Source organism: Capra hircus, chromosome 1 (genome assembly GCF_001704415.2).
Source record: "Capra hircus breed San Clemente chromosome 1, ASM170441v1, whole genome shotgun sequence".
Lineage (NCBI taxonomy): Eukaryota > Metazoa > Chordata > Mammalia > Artiodactyla > Bovidae > Capra > Capra hircus.
In genome coordinates this window covers 106,277,488-106,285,955 of record NC_030808.1, presented here as the reverse complement: position 1 = coordinate 106,285,955, position 8,468 = coordinate 106,277,488, and positions in this window count along the sequence as shown.

Sequence of the window (8,468 nt, the reverse complement as noted above, 5' to 3'; positions counted from 1 at the left end):
CACAGGACTGGAAAAGGTCAGTTTTCATCCCAATCCCAAAGAAAGGCAATGCCAAAGAATGCTCAAATTACCACACAATTGCACTCATCTCACATGCTAGTAAAGTAGTGCTCAAAATTCTCCAAGCCAGGCTTCAGCAATACGTAAACTGCGAACTTCCAGATGTTCAAGCTGGTTTTAGAAAAGGCCGAGGAACCAAAGTTCAAATTGCCAACATCCATGGATCATGGAAAAAGCAAGAGAGTTCCAGAAAAACATCTATTTCTGCTTTATTGACTATGCCAAAGCCTTTGACTGTGTGTATCACAATAAACTGTGGAAAATTCTTCAAGAGATGGGAATAGCAGACCACCTGACCTGCCTCTTGAGAAACCTATATGCAGGTCAGGAAGCAACAGTTAGAACTGGACATGGAACAACAGACTGGTTCCAAATAGGAAAAGGAGTATGTCAAGGCTGTATATTGTCACCCTGCTTATTTAACTTCTATGCAGAGTACATCATGAGAAATGCTGGGCTGGATGAAGCACAAGCTGGAATCAAGATTGCCGGGAGAAATATCAATAACCTCAGATATGCAGATGACACCATCCTTATGGCAGAAAGTGAAGAGGAACTCAAAAGCCTCTTGATGAAAGTGAAAGAGGAGAGTGAAAAAGTCTGGCTTAAAGCTCAACATTCAGAAAGCTAAGATCATGGCATCCGGTCTCATCACTTCATGGCAAATAGATGGGGTAATAGTGGAAACAGTGGCAGACTTTATTTTTCTGGGCTCCAAAATCACTGCAGATGGTGACTACAGCCATGAAATTAAAAGATGCTTACTCCTTGGAAGGAAAGTTATGACCCACCTAGACAGCATATTAAAAAGCAGAGATATTACTTTGCCAACAAAGGTCCATCTAGTCAAGGCTATGGTTTTTCCAGTAGTCATGTATGGATGTGACAGTTGGACTGTGAAGAAAGCTGAGCACTGAAGAATTTATGCTCTTGAACTGTAGTGTTGGAGAAGACTCTTGAGAGTCCCTTGGACTGCAAGGAGATCCAACCAGTCCATCCTAAAGGAGATGAGTCCTGGGTGTTCATTGGAAGGACTGATGCTGAAGCTGAAGCTCCAATACTTTGGCCACCTCACGTGAAGGGTTGACTCATTGGAAAAGACTCTGATGCTGGGAGGGATTGGGGGCAGGAGGAGAAGGGGATGACAGAGGGTGAGATGGCTGGATGGCATCATGGACTCGATGGACATGAGTCTGAGTGAACTCCGGGAGATGGTGATAAACAGGGAGGCCTGGCGTGCTGCGATTCATGAGGTCGCAAAGAGTCGGATACGACTGAGCGACTGAACTGAACTGAAACTGAACCATTTGTAAGGGCTTCCCTGGTGGCTCAGATGGTAAAGAATGTGCCTGCAATGTGGGAGACCTGGGTTTGAACCGTGGGTTGGGAAGATTCCCTGGAGGAGGGCATGGCAACCCATTCCAGTATTCTTGCCTGGAGAATCCCCATGGACAAAAGAGCCTGGTGGGCTACAGACCATGGGGTTCCAAAGAGTCGGACACTACTGAGATAGATAGCCACATGTAAGGTATTGTTCTAGCATTGGATTGATGTGTGTGTGCTTGTGTGCATGCACACGTGGGTAAAACCTTGCTTACGTTGAGTTTATATCCTTTCAGGAGGATATAGACTGTAGATAGGTGATATGTGAGGTGGTGATAAGTTCTATGAAGAAATATGAAGTGGAGTCAGAGTAGACAGTGATGGAGAGTAGGCTCCTCTGTATAAGATCACACTTGAGAAATGAGTTTAGAAAAGTAAGGAATGAGCCATGGAAATAATTGAGAGCAGAGGTATCCAGAAAGAGTGTATAACAAGTCAAAAAGCCCTGATGGGAGAGAGTGCTCAGTCTATTTAAGGAAGGGTGGTGTGCACTTTAAAACCAAGCAGTCTGTCTCCAGAGCCTGCATCCCACATTACCTTCTCCACTCTCCTCCATAAAGTCTCTGCTTCAGATAGGAAGATTTTGTGAAAGATGATTATTACAGTTATATTTAAGTTACATAGATTTACATTTGGTGTGACGTTGACTAAGGCAAAGTGCATTCAATCAGTGTGGTCAAATAGGCCATCTGAAATGCCCTTTAGCCTACAAAGACCATTAGCTTAGTGTTTTTGTGTAAAATTTTGCCTGTGTAAGTTTTTCTGGGGCCAGTAATGGGTCCCTGAAGGGTCTGTAAACCCAATAAAATTTGAGGAACACCACATCAGCAGTGTTTTAGAACCTAGGGGGTATTTTTTGTTTTGTTTTGGTTGACTACAAATTGGCACTTGCCATGAGTATTGCCAGTGACTAAACAATGGGCATTTGTGGCTCAGAGAGTAAAGAATATGCCTGCATCGAAGGAGACCTGGGTTCAATCCCTGGGTCAAAAAGATCCCTTGGAGAAAGAAATAGCAACCCACTCCGGTATTCTTGCCTAGAAAATTCCATGGACAGAGAAGCCAGGCAGGCTATAGTCCATGGGGTGGCAAAGAGTAGGACATGGCCGAATGACTTGCATTCATTCATTCTTTCTGCAGAGATTGCACACTGTGCTGCTGCAGCTCTTGACCTTCAATACCCCCTGAGGGAGTTCTGGGTGGAGTGAGGCACTCTGTGCTCCAGGAATCTGGTGGAACAGGTCTTTAGATAGTTGGATATTTTCAGAAACTGATTTCATGATTCCAATCCTTTCATGTCTTCATCCAGAAAATCACTAAATCCCTTCACGGTGACATCAGCTCCTGGTGGCTAGCAGAAAACCTTTTGCAAAGTAATTTATTGCCCATGGAACTCCCTCTTTACCAAAACCTTATATAGTGACCTTCCCTGCCTGACTCTTTGGAGCAATCTCTCAGAGCTCTCTGAGGTGTTGTCTCCCGGGCTGCAGTCTTCATTTTGCCCCAAATAAAACTTAACTTGCAACTCTCACATTGTGCATCTCTTTTGTCGTTTAAAAAAATCTCAGTGAGCAAAAAATGTAGCAGAGAAAGAAACATATTTTTTATTGTCTTACTTTAAAGAGGGAAGTGTAGAGGAAATCAACTGCTTCTTTTTTCCTTCCAGGTTTTGTGACTATGGCACCATTTAGAGAATAATTCTTAACCAGTTGAATTAAAATTGAGGAGGTAAGCCTGGAAGAGCTTATTTTGAGGGCAAGCTGTAAAGAGTAGCAGATAACTTCATAGAAGAGCAGCCACCTGGCTAGAGGAATATTCTGAAGAACATGCACAGTGGAGTATTATAAGGTTTCTATTTCTGAGGGAATGCCAGAAATTCTGGATAAAGAGAATCTAAATCAGTAGTGATAAACTATGAAAGTGTGTTATTCTAGGCCCTCTAGAATCAGTCAAAACAGGATTTGATGTGAAAGGATTTTATTAAGGGAAACATTTGTGTGAAAGAAAATGGGGAGGAAAGCAGATAAGCCAGGAGAACATCAACCTGTTGTGTGAGTCTCAAGGATGGAGACAGAAGGGTAGGTGGAAATGTCCCAGGTCACCTGTAGTTCAAGGAAGGTTCAGCAAGGCTGTCAATGAGTCCTGGAGCCAAAGTCACCAGCCAGGGAAGTCCCGTCTCTCAGGATTGGGCCTGCCTTGGTCTTTAGTGTTCCTGTAGCCCTAAATATTTCATATTTTGTCATGGAGAACAGCTCAAGGGAAGCCTGGCCTCTGCACAATCTCAGCCATGGACTTCGGTGCAGGGCCCCTGGTCAGTTCTGTGGTAGTTGGCAGAGAGGTGCAGTCTCATGGCCACAGACTGGGTACGGAATCCCTGCGGAGCTGCCTTGCTGCCTCTTCCACCACCTCTAGCCCCAGCCCCTTCACTCCAACTCTGAATGTCATTAGCAGCCATGGGGACCTGGTGCCTGGCAGAGAAGCACTGCCCCACAGCCAGAAACTGGCAGGGTGTGTCGTGGCCCTCACTTTTTCTGAGATGGGGAAAGGGGTTGAGAACCTGGGAAATAGAAAAAAATGTCTTTTGCTTTGATGTTTCTTGTATGAGTAAATTGTTGGGAGTGATCTTTTATAAATGGTTTATTAAGGATTTACAAAGTTACTCAGTAGCTGATAAATTGCTTTATCTGTCTCTGTGATTTGTCCCAAAAATACAGAGGACAAAGTTGTTTCATATATAGTTCCCATGGTCATTTGGACAGAGCCCAGTCTCTGTGGGTCATGGAACGCTTTCAGCAGAAGACAAGATGAACCGCTTGCCGGTGAGGAGTAGCTCACTGCACAGGGGCAAGCTGCAACACAGGGGGTGTCAGGAATACCTTCTACCCAGCCACGCCTGAATCACGGCCCTTCTGCTTTCATCCTTACCAGACATGCTCCTCTCAGGCTGTTTCAGTGAAGAACTTCCCACTGACGACAGTGCACAAGGATATCTCTTTCTCCATTACGGGATCTGACCTAACAATATAAGACTTAATTATACAAATAGGGCTCTCCCTCTGAACATGGGTACTCAAATCCTTAAAATTAGGTGATATATGCAGCAGACACTAACTAGGTCCTATTGCCATTATTTTCAATGGGAAAAACTGTAATGGTTATTGGTCAATGCTTAGGCATTTCCTAAAATGAAATATGAACTCACACCACCCGCTTTCTTCCTGCTTCTTGGCCTCTATAACCATGTGAGCCAATTTTTATATTTCCTATATATCCTCATAGATTGGTTTTGTTAGTTCTGTTTCTCTGGAGAACCTTGACTAAAACAGTAGAATACAGTCTGTGACTGCCCACCCCTCTCCGGCCATTCCTGCAACTAGCTGATTTCCAGCAGCCAGCACCTGAGATTCTTTGCCTGCCGACTTGCAGTCTGCTCTAGCTGCTAGGACTTGGTCTTTCAGTTAGTGCCCTCTGGGAGCAGTTCTCACCCAATGACTGCTTGGAGTGGGAGGATAAAGAGGAATGTTCCCTTAATCTCCCCCACACACTCCACTCCTTACCCCTGCAAATGAAGTATTTGCACGTGAGACCTTGTCTTAGGTTTTTGCTTTTAAGGAGCCTAAGCCAAGCCTTTTTTTTTTTCTTTTTAACCATAAACTTTCTGTACCGTGGGTGACTATGATGTTTGTTTTAGTAATATCCCAGATGGACCTCCCCTTTACTGATACTCCACATGCTTTTCAATGCATTATGTGTGATTCTGACATTTTACCAATTTTGTTTGGAATATACATCATTACTTTCCTCCTACCTAATTTGTTTAAAATGTATTAAGTTTTGAGGATGGAAATTTTTCTTATATAAACTTCACTGAAAAACATTATTTCAAGAGATAGGCCACTGTAAAAACTTAAGCATTAAAAATCAAGAAATATCAACAGGTGGAAACAGGCAAATGTCCATCAGCATTGATGAATGGGGGTATATACAGACAATGGAATATTATTCAGCCATAAATAGGAATGAAGCACTGATGCATGTTGCAATGTGGATGGACCTTGAAGCTATGCTAAGTAAAAGGAGCCATTCATAAAAGGCCACATATTGTATGACTCCATTGTTATGGAATGTCCAGAACAGGCAAATATAGACAGAGAAAATAAATTAGTGGTCGACAGGGGCTGGAGGAAGGGCAAAAGTTTTCTTGTGTGGTGATAAAAAATGTTCTGGAATTAAATAGTGGTGGTGGCTGCACAACATTGTGAGTATAAAGACCACTGAAATCAGGAGGTACTTGACCAGGAAAATGCTGACTGAGAAACTGCTTTGTGGAATACGCCTATGCTGCCTTGCATTGTTCTCTGTTTTCTAGTTGAGCGTGGACTAGGCTGAGTTGATGAGACTTTCTAGATGGTTTCCTGCTCACTGCAACTGATGACCCTATAGGAAGATTGCCTAGAATGAAGCATATTCTCATAGGCTGCACAAAGATTTCACTCAGTGAACTCAAGTCATGTTGTGTCCTTTGGGGTTTCTGCAGAAGCCACTCCAGTCTCCTCAGCTCACAGCACCACTCATGAGCACCACACCTCTTAATCTTAGGGATGAATCCCAAGTAAGAATGCATTCCCCTTTTAAGGTCTCAAACCTTTGGATATTTCTATTTTCAGGTTACAGCATTTCAAAATTAGATCCAAACATATAATCATAGCAATCAGATCTTCCCTTCAACTTCTAACACTAGGTCTCAGCTAGCAAGCATGGATTCTTGTCAAAAGATATTTTCACTGAGCAGTAAGTGTTTACAATCACAACGGAGTGATATTTTACACTTCAATTATGTCTGCTGGTACCTTTCTCCTCCCAAAAGGGATAATGATTTCAACATCAATCCTAAATGCAGTCACTTCATGTTTGGATGCCACAACCTTTGAGGTCACTCATATCTTTCACTCTGGTGCTAAAGTCTCATTGGTTTCAGCTTGACTTCCATAGAATTGGTGCCAGGATCATGTTAGGTGTTGGAGTTGCAGTGGAGAACAAAGCAGACACATCTCCTGCCCTTGTGGAGCATATAAACTATAGTGACAGTTGGGGAAAAGAGACATTAATATTTTAAAAATTTATTTTATTCAAGTATAGTTGATTTACAATATTGTGTTAATTTCTGCTGTACAGAAAAGTGATTCAGTTATACATAATATGCATTCTTCTTATTTTCTTTTCTATGATGTTTTATCACAGGATACTGAATATAGTTCCCTGTACTACTGGGCTATACAATAGGATCTTGTTGTTTTTTCATTCTATAGTTTGTATCCGCTAATCCCAAAGTCCCACCTCATTCCTCCCCACCCCCACCAACCCTTCGCAACCAAAAGTGCATTCTTTATGTCGAAAACAGACATTAATTTAAAAAATTCACCAACATATATATTTACAACTTTGATGAATACTCCGAAGGTGCCACGAGAGAGGGAGGAGGGACCTCACTTAGACCACATGGTCAGGAAAGGCTCTTGAGAGAGAGAAGTATGAGCTAGATCTAAGGGATAATAGTTAACTAGGAGGAGTGTGGGTGGGAGAGTGGGTTAGGGAAAGGCCAGCATTCCAGCTAAATGAAACTGCATGAATAAAGAACCCCAGTCAACAGGAAGCTGGGTGCTCTACAGGAATTGTAAGAAGTCAGATGTGGCTGAAGTAGGTGGGCTGAGGGAGCTGGTGGCATGGGACAAGGCTGAGAAGGAGAAGAAAGCCATAGTTAAGACTTTTGTCTTTATTCTAAAAGTAGTGAGAAGTCATTTGATGGTTTTAAGCAGGATTATTCAACTACTGGAATCAGCTATAGTGTTGATATATGTTAATTAGAATAAAAAATTCAGGTAATGCTTTAGATTAATATTATAATTTAGGAAGCTTCTTTGAAAATCATCATAGAGAAGTCTAGGGCAGTTAGATGAGGGATTCTTAGGATAAATGTGGTTTTTGTAAACAGACTTGGTGCAATGGTACAAAACAAGTTTTCAGAAAACAAGTATCCTTAATATATCTCTGTAATTAATATAAAAAATTGGGTTGTAGAAAAGGACCTTGTGCATTTGGATTCCAGTGAAATAAAATGATATTAAACATGGTTGGTATCTTTCGACACTGTGGTTCATTTGACAGAACACGGACATTAAAATTATAAGTCCAGATTGACATATTATTATACTTATTTAAATGATGGATTTATTTTCTTAATTGTACTTCTAAAACAGATTCATTTGTAAAGGGCACATTTTCCAGGGGATCTTCCTGGGCCAGGGATTGAACCCAGGTCTCCTGTGTTGCAGGCAGATTCTTTATCTGAGCCACCAGCACACACCTATCAGGCTCCTCTGTCCATGGGATTCTCCAGGCAAGAATACTGGAGTGGGTTGCTGTTTCCCTCTCCAGGGACCCAGATGTCGAACCCATATATCTTACATCTCCTGCATTGGCAGGCAGGTTTTTTACCACTAGTGCCACTTCGGAAGCCCCTAAAACTGAATATGTATTGTTAAATTTTGCATCTAGAAAGGTTGTTTGAGAAGCACTTGAATATTTAAAATGGGTTAATAGTCATGATCATTGTTAACCATTTTCTGAAGGGACCAATATTGAAAATCACTTTTAAGATAGAATTTACAGTAATGGTCCTTTATATTAAGGAGCTTTGATCCAGGAACAATACATTTTCAAATACAGTTTGCCTCAATTGTAAAGTTGAACATTTTCCATTCCCAACTATTCAGCAGTTTAATTCTTAGTTATACACCCTAGAGAAACTTTTGCACATATGCACCAAGAGCTAACACAAAAATAACTCATGAAATCATTGATCCTGATAGCAAAAAACTAGAACTCAAATGTCCAGAGAAAATGAACACATAAATTAGAGATTGGTAACATGGTAGGATACTATATAGCAGTGACATGATTGAACTATATATAATAATGTGGAATGATCTAGAAATATAACACTGAGTGAAAAAACAAGTATCAGA